Here is a 14,394-nt window from a genome sequence, read left to right on the forward strand (position 1 = left end):
TAGATGGCATATGTAATTTGAGGCAAATGAAAACAAGGCTGTGAAAAATAGAAGTACAAACAACACTCTCATGACAACTCGTTATAATTTGTATGTGATGGCAATATCATATAACATTACACGACTTGGTGCGTACGAAAAGCTATCACTTTTACGTTTTTTTTGTTTTTTTCTATAATAATAATAATAATTAGGTTAAGGGTATGTGTACAGGGTTGAATTCATGATAAGTTTTAGGTTTAGGTTGTACATTCTTTACATGACCCAGCAAGTATAATTTCTTAGGAGTTCATGCCAAATTATTACGACTTCTCATGAGATGGGGTTAGGACAGTTTTCTCAATAACAACAAACCATGAAAAATAGTAAGGAAGATAAATTAATATTTCATCCATGAAACTCTATTTGTGTTCTGACTAATTTGTTTAATATAACATTCTCACCCAATCAATTTCATGTATCCATTACCATTTCCATTTCCCTTTATTACCACGACACTTCCAAACGAATGCATCTCTGCACACTATGCAAATTCTTATTCTAGTCCTCCGCCTCCCCAGCACCGCCTGCCTAAATCTGCTATGGGAGGGGGTTCTCCCTCTCTCTAACAGCAGCAGCAAGTTTCCATTAGTTGTACTGTATGTTCCGAGCATTATACAGAAGCAAACTGAACTTGCTTTGCCGCAGCAACCATAGATACAGCAGAGTAACAGATCTAGTACGCCAAGACCAAACCTATGTACATTCAATTTACATTAATAAAATATTTTACAAACTATCCCTAAAGTTGTCATGACTGTACTTATAATAACTCATGAAAATAACTAGTTATGAAAGACCTAAAACATCTTCATCTAAAGGCCCTTGTGCACTGAGTCCGAAATTCGCATCCGAAATTTTCGCACGTTAAAAATTAAATACGACCTCACGTTATGTCAATCACGCTTGCACACTGCCTCCGAAACTTTCGTCCGTCAAAAAAAAAAAAAAAACGCATTAGGTTTGATTTTCAGCGTTTTTCGCATCCGTAGCAAGCATTTTGAATGGTGTTTTGACAATTTAGAGCCACCGAATCACGAATGTTCACGAATACGGAAAAACGCATGCGAAAATTTCAGACGTCCAAATGGACCTTAAAACCTCATTTTAGTTTGCATTAAATTACATACGGTATACAATGACAAAATATATATATATATATATATATATATATATATATATATATATATATATATATATATATATATATATAATAATAATAATAATAATAATAATAATAAATATATATATTTATATTTATAAATATATATATATATATATATAAAATATATATATGTCCATTCAATCCCAGTCTTCATTGTTTACCTTTTACAAAATGAAGCTAAAACAACAACCAACTGACCTGACCACTGATAAAGAAAAGAAAAAAAAAATGAACAGAGATCATTAATCTAACCCCAAATTCCTCAACCATAAAAACTATAGTCTACTACAGCATGGACTGGAAATCTCTGAAGAGAAATGCAGCTCATAATAGGCAATTGTGCTGGGTGATATCACAGTTCTGCGCTAAAAAGGAAATTATAAAGCTCTCCAGCCCTTAGTCTGCACTTTATCCACTAATGCAGCCATTAATTTGGCCTATCAAAAAACACTCCAGTCCAGCAAATGCAAAATAAATCAAATTTACATCAGGGTTTCCTCTGACCGTAAGGATGCAATTTTACATTTGAATTGATCAGACAGCTCTGTCTGCACACAGCACAATTATAACAATCTATCATCAGACTGTCTTCAGTGCTTCTTTCAATAAATTTGGTTTATTGGAAGCACTCTGAAGTGCAGCTTTCTTTTCCTTTGCAGTTTGTTGCACAAAGAATTGGATAGATTGATGATAGATACAAAAATTGATGGAAACAAATACTGCGTAATACAGAATCCAATGAATCTTAGCAGGTATTCGTGCAGTATACAAAATGCTAACCAATTAAGTGAAAACATCTTGTCACATTTAACTGTAAGATCTATTTACAGAGTGAAACACGTATATGAGCTACATTCCATGTCCTATTTCTGTGTGAAATTCCTCTAGGAAGGACATAAATGGCTGTAAAAGCAAGGCTATCATTCATAAGACCTCTTCTCTTGAACAATTGCAGTAATTAGGCTGATTAAAAGAACTTACTCTCCTAGCTCTTCTCATTTGGCCTCAGTGGGACAGAGTGCTGTGTAGTTCAAATGAAAAAAGACTGATCAGATCAGCATACTCTGCATTCATCACATAGGGCAGGTATGTAATTAGGAGGGCCTGAAAGGACCTGATAAGTTTGAATTACTTCCACCAGTCATAAATCATTATGGTACTGCTTTTATACAAATGTGGGCCTAAGTGTTACATAAAGTCTTAATTTAAGCCATATTTAAATTTGGGTGTAACCAGCTTTTCTATCCCAAAAAATACAAAAATAAAATTCAGATAACGGATAAATAAAAATAATTTCATAGTGTATTTATGAATATAATTAATTTCAATAAAATAAAATAGCCATATACATACTGTAATATAGATACAATAATATAATATAATATTATATATATATATATATATATATATATATATATATATATAATTATTATTAATATATACTATATAAAATATGGCATAACATTTATACCATAGTATAAAAATTATACCATAGTAAATCAGGGTAAGACAAAAACACGTTTTGGGAGAAGGACTGATACAGTATTTTGTTAATTATGAACAAAAAGAGTAGTTACATAAGTTACATAATATCTAGATTTATTCTCTCTTTCTCTCTCTCTCTTTATATATATATATGTGTGTCATAAATAGTGGTTCTTTATTGCCAATGATCACTGCGTAGAACTTTCCTTTGATATGTAAATTTTATGTAAATGTGTCTTTTATTGGTTTATTCATTATTCATAACTATGCTATTTACATTCCCCATTCCAGTTTATGCAACATGACATAAACATTCTCACAGCATGATGAATGCAATTCTATTAAAGACGTTCATTCACACACAAAAAAAGAACAATAGGTAAGTGAGTCCATAGTGCATGTCTACTAGTCACAAAGGTCAATATATGCTGAATAGGCACTCTTACAATCTGCACTTCAGTGAATGCATGCTGCCGCTCTCCAAGGTGCTGAGTCGCTGGACTGGTCTGTAGCATAAAAAGAGGCGAGTGTAAGACTGTCGTAGCATTCAGAGGCTTTTCCTTATCTGTGCAGTCACACGAGCGGACCTCATTAAAGCCACTGACCGCAAACAGAACACAAGATTCACGATGAGTGTTTTATGGGTTGGCAGAAAAGCACCTTTTCATTTGTTTCAACTGTCTGAATGTCAGTGTGTGTGAGAGAGATACAGAGCGGACACATATCTGGCTGTGTGAAAGTATATGAATATGTGTGTGTGTGTGTGTATAATCTATCCTTGTCCTCTCACCTCTTTCTCGAAACAATAGGATCCATCCCCTCGAGGCACTGGACAGAAGGAGGACGCGATAAGGCCGCTGTTCTCTGCTCTGAACTGACATTTTACAGTGACACTAACAGCAGAACACACTATTTTACAAACTGCCCCTCCTGACCAGCAGCACAGACTGAATGACTCTCCTCAGCAAACCCAAAACCAGCCATGTGCATCTGGCGTTCAACAGACAAGGCATTTCCACACAACAAACTCCCCTCTGTGCTGAAAAAATGCAATATAAACACATCAAGAGAGAGGAGAGAGAGAGAGAAAGAAAGAGTCTGCTTCTCATTAACCTTTCCTGGCTAGTAATTGCACTGCAACCAAAACCCTCTCTGAAAGAGAATGAAACAGAATAAAAGCTGCTTCAGAATGGCCATACAGTCATAAATGTCACTACTGTAAACCACCCGACATAATACAGTAAATAACACAAGCACTGAATGAGAGGATATTCTTGAAAATAAATGGTCGGTATAGTGGTCAGAAAAGATGACACTATGATGAAAGTTGGGGTCCAAACAACATTGGATCCTATTGACTTTCAATGTATGGACAAAAACATTCTTCAAAACATCTTCTTTTGTCCTCTAGAACTTAGGACAACACAAGGGTGAGTAAATGATGACAGTTTTCTTATTTTTTGGTGAACTTTCACTTTAAAAAGATTATACTTTCTGTTGCGTCAAGGGGCAGTCACACTATATTTCCATTCCATTGACTTCCATTCGTATGCATGTTAATACGGGAGCCCAGGAACACAAGCTTGTGTGAATTTCACTGCATTCCAATGTTCAAGTTTGGTGAACTCTGACCTGCTATTTCATATCACGGGAAGTTGCAAGACCAATAGAGGATCGAAACATCACGCTGTCATATCTTAGCTGAAAAGAACAAAAACTGCAGGTTTGATGTGGTGCAGTCGATTCTATATTTTTTACATTTATTAAAAAATATATACACACTCACCTAAAGGATTATTAGGAACACCTGTTCAATTTCTCATTAATGCAATTATCTAATGCATTTAGGGGTGTGGTCCTGGTCAAGACAATCTCCTGAACTCCAAACTGAATGTCAGAATGGGAAAGAAAGGTGATTTAAGCAATTTTGAGCGTGGCATGGTTGTTGGTGCCAGACGGGCCGGTCTGAGTATTTCACAATCTGCTCAGTTACTGGGATTTTCACGCACAACCATTTCTAGGGTTTACAAAGAATGGTGTGAAAAGGGAAAAACATCCAGTATGCGGCAGTCCTGTGGGCGAAAATGCCTTGTTGATGCTAGAGGTCAGAGGAGAATGGGCCGACTGATTCAAGCTGATAGAAGAGCAACTTTGACTGAAATAACCACTCGTTACAACCGAGGTATGCAGCAAAGCATTTGTGAAGCCACAACACGCACAACCTTGAGGCGGATGGGCTACAACAGCAGAAGACCCCACCGGGTACCACTCATCTCCACTACAAATAGGAAAAAGAGGCTACAATTTGCACGAGCTCACCAAAATTGGACAGTTGAAGACTGGAAAAATGTTGCCTGGTCTGATGAGTCTCGATTTCTGTTGAGACATTCAGATGGTAGAGTCAGAATTTGGCGTAAACAGAATGAGAACATGGATCCATCATGCCTTGTTACCACTGTGCAGGCTGGTGGTGGTGGTGTAATGGTGTTGGGGATGTTTTCTTGGCACACTTTAGGCCCCTTAGTGCCAATTGGGCATCGTTTAAATCAGGGGTTCCCAACCTTTTTTGTGCCAGGGACCAGCATATTCATAAAAAAAATTCCAGGGACCAGTTGTCAATTTTAAGATGCATCGTTTGGAACATATCACTGTGTAAAACAGTAACAGCCTATCATTTATTTGCATAATGAACTAGATGGCACCAAAGGCTACTTGTATGAATATACCAATCTTTTTAAACTTTCAGACCGGTTCACAAAATATTTCCCTTTACTGCCATACAATTAGGTCTACTTCAAAAGCAACTCACACAGCACTCACTCACTAGCAGGTGGCAGTAATGTCAAATTGTATGAAAATACCAGTCCATTTCACCTGTCAAATCTCTCCAGAACCACTAAAGACAATCACTTCAACAGCAACTTAGTGTTTTCACACACCAACAGGTGACAACAAAGGCTAATTGTATGAAAATAAGTGCCAGTTTCAACAATCAGACAGTTTCAGAATACAATAGCAAACACATAACTTAGTGATTTCAGCCAATCATTTTTAAAAGTATAAAATTAGAGATTAAACTTTAACCTTTAACAAAAAATACCAAATCAGACCAATGAGAACAAAACTATTTTAATGTGAGCATGAACTCCTTATTGATATTACTATATTTGTAGCTGTGCACAAGACAAGCTGTTCTTCCTGAGCATCCTTAAAAAACATATGCATCCAAAACAATGCACAAAAATTCCAGGATACAATAAAACAAAATTTAAAAAGGTCTGCTTTACAAATATGAACGAAAACCAGCTTACAGTTTTTCACCACAAATAATACACAACGGATTTGGCGCCACGGAATCGCCTGTTGTCATAAATCCATACCTAATGTATGAGGTATCGTATTTATGAAGCGTGACTTTTTCTCTCTCGCTATTTTCGAGTTGGTCATCGCCTTTCCTTTTACCAGAACTGTCCGCAATGAAATTAGCCATTGAAAAAAATATCGCGGCCCGCTCATCTCTCCACTTCCCTAGCTGTCACTTCAGGTGCAGCGCGCTTTTTTGCAGTCCGTTCAGATATGACGCGTTGCTAAGCAATCGCAAGGCGCTCAAAGAAACACATTTTAATCTATTTATTGTTTAGGTTTTGGATTAAATAACATGACGTCATAGCACTTAAAAAAATCATATAAAAAAGAAAATTATTATTATTATAAAAAAAGAAAAAAGAAAAAAAGAAACATTATTCTGGGAATATTTCAAGGCCCGGTACTAACGGGTCCACGGACCGGCACCGGTCCGGGGACCGGGGGTTGGGAATCACTGGTTTAAATGCCACGGCCTACCTGAGCATTGTTTCTGACCATGTCCATCCCTTTATGACCACCATGTACCCATCCTCTGATGGCTACTTCCAGCAGGATAATGCACCATGTCACAAAGCTCGAATCATTTCAAATTGGTTTCTTGAACATGACAATGAGTTCACTGTACTAAAATGGCCCCCACAGTCACCAGATCTCAACCCAATAGAGCATCTTTGGGATGTGGTGGAACGGGAGCTTCGTGCCCTGGATGTGCATCCCACAAATCTCCATCAACTGCAAGATGCTATCCTATCAATATGGGCCAACATTTCTAAAGAATGCTTTCAGCACCTTGTTGAATCAATGCCACGTAGAATTAAGGCAGTTCTGAAGGCGAAAGGGGGTCAAACACAGTATTAGTATGGTGTTCCTAATAATCCTTTAGGTGAGTGTATAATGTATATATGTTGACTTTTATATTTTTTTAAATGACACCATATTACAACCATTGCAGTGTTGAAATATACCATGTTCAAAATATAGTGTGAAAGCGATTATTCAGAATATTGAATATTGATACAGGAGTTGTTGTCAAGTAAGTTTTAATCATAATGTTTCCCCCCTTTAAACCAGTATACAAATACCGGTATCGTCCCTTGTATGGAATATAACCTGTAGCCTATTATATACTGTGGCAAGCCAGTCTGGATAATAATATAATGTGTTACATTTATATAGCCCTTATAAAGCGCTTTTCTCAAAGTGCTTTACATGGAAGGGGGGAATCTCCTGAATCCTCAACCACCACCAATGTGCATCATCCACCTGGATGAGCCATATTGCACCAGAACAATCACACCACACACCAGCTTATTGCTGGAGAAGAGACAGAGTGATGAAGCCAATAAGTATATATGGGGATGATTAGGAGGCCATGATGATAGACAGAGGCCAGTGGGCACATTTTTAATGTGTCTCATCTGAAGGACAGTGCTTTTTGACAGTATAGTGTCCCCGTCACAATACTGGGGCATTAGGACCCACACAGACAACAGGGTGAGCGCCCCCTACTGGCCTCACTAACACCTCTTCCAGCAGCAACCTATAGTTTTCCAAGGAGGTCTCCAATCCAGGTTCTGACCAGCCACTCAACCCTGTTTAGCTTCAAAATGAAAGTCCTCTGTATTTATTCTCACACACACCCAATGCACTAATTACACAAACATAGGAAAACCCATTATGTTAAATATGTGCGTGTGAAATGTACCAGCCAGACATTTCCTTCAGAGATGCCACTCATGCAGAAAACCAATTAGCGATAAGCTTTATATTTAAAGAAACACTTGTCTACCGAAAACCGAGCTGTCCTGTGGTTTCCTGTGCTGAATATTTGTGCAGGAATGTAATGTGTGACATCTTTTGGCAGTAAAGGAGAAGAAAGTAACCTTTGCTTGGGTTTGCTTGCAGTAAACATCGTCACATCTGCCGGTATGAACTATGACAGGTATCGTCCCTCGTGCCAAGTTTAATCTGTAGCCTATTGTATACCGTGGTAAGCCAGTCGGGATACTGTAGGCTATATAAAATGAAAGTCCTCTGTATCTCACACCCAATACACCAATTACACAAACAGACAACAATGGGAAAACACATTATGTTAAATATGTGCGTGTCAACCAGCAACCAGACATTTGCTTCAAAGATGTCACTCATGCAGAAAACCAATTAGCGCTATGTTTTAACATTTACATAATAAAAAGAAACACTTGTCCACCGGACACCGAGCTGCCCCATGTTTTCCTGCGCTGGATATCTGTGCAGGAATGTGATGTGTGACAGCTCTTGGCAGTAAAGGGTATGAAAGTGACCTTTGCTTGGATTTGCTTGCAGTAAACATCTTGTCACATGTGCCGGTATGAACTATGAGACGTTTCTACTGCACCAGGAACAAATGCTTAGGAATAATTGCAGATTTATTTCAAATGCTGGGTGTTTGTGTGTACACATTCAGCGACGTGCACAGCACATGAACCTCCTCCTTGCATTTTAGATTCATTACACTAAATTAGATTATCCACTGACCTGCATGAAGGAGCATAACTGTCTCGCACTTGGGGTTTAGCGGCTATATACCTTTGTCTATAGCTTCCCCTGGATCTACAGCACGTCCAAATGTGGCTCAGCCAGCAGGGGGGAGGCTGTACATGAGAGACTGTGCCCTGGGGCACAAGACCCTGACTGAAGTCTGCTAATGAGCCTCTTCTACACAGCTGAGTCACTCCATTCATTAAAACAAAACTGGCACTGCACTGCCCACTGTCTCTATCCCACTTTTAATTATGCTAATACATAACGTTAAAAGATTTTGCATTCACTTTCCTTGTCAATTCTCGATTTATTTTACAGGGCTGTAGTATAGACAACAGAAACATCTATTTACGTATATGGATCATTAAATCAGCACAGCACTTCTGGACCATCAATATTTATGACTTATCACCTCTTTGGCTCAGTGTCAATTGCACATTGGTGTAAACTATATATTTTTTTTCAGCATTACAACAGGAAGGGGAATTTAATATTTAATGCCAATTAGAGAGACAATCCTTTGATCAGAGTTAATTAAAGCTGCTATGTTATGGTTTGCTTAAAAGGTTATCATTTAATATTAGCACATAAAGGAAAGAATATGTGTGCAGAGCAAGCTGAGGACAAAGTTTGTGAAAATGCAGACACAAAACATCAGTTAATGATGATAATGATATAGCAGAATGCTGCAAGCACTAAACAGATTATTTTGAATGTTTTTAAAATCTAGTTGAATTCACTTGTTCTTTTAAATATTTTCGTTACTTCACAGATGAAAATACATTTAGAAATGAATCGAGTTTAATACAGTGCGGAGAGTGATGCTCTGATGCCCTCTTGTGTTTGAATAGAAAGTTTCATTATGAGGCTACAAGACTGAATACTGAAGTCAGACATTTTAGAGAATTGGTTCTTCCAAACACTTAGCTCGAAAAAAATCAGTTCAAACAATATTGTTTACGTCTTACGTAATCGCGTCATCTAGTGATCTTAAGACGGCGTGGTATTTTAAGTGATATAAAAAGTTCTAATAAAACCACATACATGCACATTTTGGCTGAAATAGTTTTTTTTCTTGTAATGTAATGTAATTTAATGTGTTGCTTCAGGTTTTAAAAATATTCAAACATTTAGAACATGAATATAGTTTGCATTTACATACAACAATACCAAATCCTCTCTTGGCTGAGATTTCTAAAATATTAATATGCATGTTAAATTCATTTAAAGCACGAATTGCGCTCATGTTGTATCTGTTTGCACGTGACACCTGAACTAATGCAGCTTAGTGCACGCGATGAGCACGTGAAGCTAGCGGCATTATTTGGAATTAGTTGAGGAGAAAAACAAAAGGTTTTTCCTATGAAATGTTAACGTCCCCTAAAATAACTTACTGCCACAGTAAGTTCAATATAGACGTGCAATTTATATGAGTATGATACTCATCTCAGGTACGCATACTAGTCAGACTAACACCTGCACAAATATAGCCTATGTAGCATTAGTGCACAAAAGCTGGTAACTCTAGTTTAAAGTGTTTGTAGGTTGTTGTTGTTTTTTTAATAAACTTGCTTACTCAGATAATGTTAATCCGCAGTGGACAGTTGTTTTGTATGACTTACCCAGCAGCACTGCCCATCAATAATTTCCTCCGTACTCGAAATACTTCGATCTTCGAATCAGGTGTTACAATATATTCGGTTCCTGAAATATTTGGTTCCAAAGGGTGGAGCTATCATGAATATTCACGAGACCATAGCGTGGGCGGGGCAATCAATACAAGCGAGTGGAACAGAAATTGTTAGCGTGAGCGCCTCAGATCGCGTTTTGTTCTAAACTACTTCTATAACTGTTCGTTTCTCACGAATGACTGAGATTCAGCTTTTTAAATGTCTATTATTGCATGTTTAAATAAATACATTCTTGTGTTTTTATTCTGTCTCCCAAAGTTGTCTGTAGGGTAAATATTATTAAAATAGCTTTTATATTACGGTATACAATATAGCTTTGAATGTTGCTTTACACTCAACTGAAAATCTTTTTGATACACAACTGTCAAAGGTTATCATAAATGTTAAGCTTCAGCAGTTGTTTTCTCTAGCAATGCTTTTTGAACGTTGGTCAAATTAAGTGATAATTATTTCAATTGTATTGATGTATACATAGCAAGGTCCAAGTAAAGAAATGTTATACTTGTCATTTGTCGTTTTGAATGTACCATTCCAAAGGTAAGTGCACTTAATTGTAATGAAAAAGAGACAAAAGTCTAGAAAATGTATTCATTTAATTTGATTTTTATTTGGCAATGTAAATTTCAATTTTTCTTACAGATATAATGCATTGGAGTATCAAATTAAGGGCTTTCGCACCTAGGGCAAATAAAAACCTCACTGTATAATATAGTATAAGACCTCATGTAAAAGTAGTATGTTTTGATCATGAAGAGACTATTAGAGAAATCACTAAGTTAGTTAGTTACTAAACACCTATGATTGTGAAGTTCTGTGCCCCTCTAAGAAGGACTTTTTTTTTTTTTTTTTTTTTTTTTTAGAAACACCACGAGGAACCATTTTTTCAATTCATACAAGGTTTTAAACATTGACAGCCAAAATGACAAATTCAACAAAGATGAGGAGGTTTATTTATTTGAATTGTGGTTGAGACACGTTATTCTTTTAAAACATCACCATAGCTAATTGGCCAAAACTGTGTACAATAGTAAATTGCATAGAAATATTGTTCAGAAAAGAAGTTTCTCAGGTGTGGTGGGACATGGACATATAAATAAAAAGTATTGTCATTCATAAGAATTTAATATATATAATTTTTATAATATAAAACAATATACATAAAGTTATCTACCTATCCTAGACTGTTTAAATAATGATAAACAAAAACATCTGCCTCAACATATTTCTGTGTAAAATTTATTGAGGTTTTTTAAAGCATTCATTCATTCGAAAACTCGAAATTACTTTTATAGTAAGATGAAGTGTCTTAAAATTACATATTTTATTCATATTCATCTGTAAAAATGAGAATGTTAGACAAGAGAAACACATGGGATCAAGGACAAAATTAATACAGCAGGACAAATAAAATATTTAATATATTATTCAAATATTTTATTTATAAATACCTTTCCTTATTTTTTTGGTATACCCATCTACACCAGTGTGTTTTTGTGTACACTTGTTTACAAAAAGATTACATAGAATGAAAACATTAATAAACTGATAAGATGTAGGCCTATTTTTATGATTAATGATTAGTCATTATTATCAATTAATTTGACCACTGTTCTAAAGCATTGCTAGAGAAAACAACTGTTAATGCATCTGAAGCCTAACATTTATGACAACCTTTGATGAAGTAAAGGTTGTGTATCAAAAAGATTTTCAGTTGAGTCAGTATAAAGCAACATTCAAAGCATGCAGCATGCAACTCCAAGTTCTTATGTCGTCTTGAGCTATCAGCCTATAATTTAAAGGCTATTTTAATAAAATGCAGACAACTTTGGGAGACATAATAAAAACACAAGAATATATTTGTAAATATTTATTTAAACAGCAATCAGACACATTTTAAAAAGCTTAACCTCTGTCATTCATGAGAAACGAACATCATGGAATGTCAACAACAACTAATCTGGGAGAAATTTAGAGAAATATAGGTCTTCCAACTTCCTACAGGATCAGGTCTGTAAAAGTTCAGGCAAACTCAGAGTCCTGAAACACATGCTATAAAACGATAAATTATTTATAAAATATATATGAGTAGTTTAAGCTTAACTTCGTTCAACCTTATTTTGAAAGAAATAATCCATAAAACAAAATAAAACACGAGGCGCTCACACTAATAATTTCTGTTCCACTCGCTTGTATTGATTGCCCCGCCCACGCTATGGTCTCGTGAATATTCATGATAGCTCCACCCTTTGGAACCAAATATTTCAGGAACCGAATATATTGTAACACCTGGCATGTCCACAAGAGACTGTTCCTGTGCAGTGAGTTGTTGAGCCGACGCCTTTCAGAGGTTTTGTGAAACGGTTAATCCATTTTTAAGAAAAGGGATGAGTCAAAATGATAAATTATTATAACTATTTTTATTTGCTCCGTAAATAATTATAGATACCTCATAATTTCCAAATTGTTTCGATTTTTAGAATTTACATTTGTTTAATTTTCATCAACTGGTTCAAATTTACAACAGTGCATCTGCCACAATGATATGGTAAGTAAGAAAGATCATCTCCAACAAAAAGTCAGCCCAATCTGAATATTTTGTATATGAATACATCATAAAACTGTATAGCCTAAACTTGATTTAAAATGTGTGTGTTTCTTTCTTTGCGTTTCTCTTTCTGTCTACATGAGCCATCCCAATGGTAAACGTGGTAAGAAAGATCATGCAACACAATCTGAAAGTTTTAGATTACATTACAAAATTTGTTTTAAAGTACAAAATCACTGTATTTCTGAACATGTTCCTTTCTGTTTTTTTTTTTTTTTTTTTTTTTTGTTGTTGTTTTGCATGACTTTTTCCATCTACATGCCATCACAATGGTAAGCTTGAGCTGCAGTTATTGGTAATTGATTCATATGCTGCTACTTTTATGATGTAGTACAGTTTTATTGAAGTCACTTTGAAACTTGTGTTTATCTAGGCGAACAAGAGCTATGAATTAATTAAGGTAAATCTCTATAAATATATATACACTATATATATATATATATATATATATATATATATATATATATATATATATTTATATATACACATTTTTTTTTTCTCTAAATCATGACCTTTGTTTCCCAGCAAGCAATTTTGTGTTTAAAAGACATCTAATAGCCATCCAAACACAGCCCAGACATCTAGGCTATAACAAGGCAAAATTTGGGCTGTCAGTGAAAATGTAATAGACGTCTAAACCATAGCCCGAGAACAGACTATCATCAATTAGATAATGAAATGCAATGAGTGAAGAAATTAATACAAACACCTTGCAATCACTGTTTACTTTGCTTACATGATGGAATATCATACAGCTCGCAAGTTATTTTGGCAAAAACGACATGACCAAATTCAAGGTTGTTGAATTATTTTGGCTAGAAGTGACTCACAGCTGGACTATATCGGGTCTATAGTTAACTAGACGGTGAAATGACGGCTATTGCTTTGTTTCTTTGCATGGCATTTTCCACAGTACATGCCACGGTTTGAGCCGTTACAATGGTAAATATGCTAAGAAATATAATGTGAAAACATACAAAACTATTTTAACTTGTGTTAAAGTGCAACATAAATATTTTATTCTGGAAAATCACTGCATTTCTGAACATGTTCTTTTCCAACTACATGTTATGGTTTGATCTGACACCAACAAAGGGTCAGTCCAGTCTGAATGGTTTGTATATGAATACATCATAAAAGTGTCAACTTGACAAAATCACTGTAAAATTATTATCATGTTCTTGTGTCTGTTTCTTTCTTTGCTTGACTCTTTCTATTTGGTTCTAGTCTGTTTTATTTTCGCGTTGCCTTTGTGCTAGTGAGTTTAGGGCAGTATTTAGATTTTCTGTCGTGACTGTGAAAAATTTCGCCATTGTAGGTCATTTATGCAATCGAGAATTGCCATAGGAACACTCTTTTACTTTGATATGGATCCGTCAGCAACACCACAAACATATACAGTATGTATAGTACTGTCAGTAACCATCTACATTCAATGGTTTGAGACACATTATAGCAGTCTTCTGAAATTAGGAGGCTATGGCACAATATTGAAGAAAAACGAACAAAAAAAAATT

Source organism: Squalius cephalus (genome assembly GCF_949319135.1).
Source record: "Squalius cephalus genome assembly, chromosome: 8".
NCBI classification, from domain to species: domain Eukaryota; kingdom Metazoa; phylum Chordata; class Actinopteri; order Cypriniformes; family Leuciscidae; genus Squalius; species Squalius cephalus.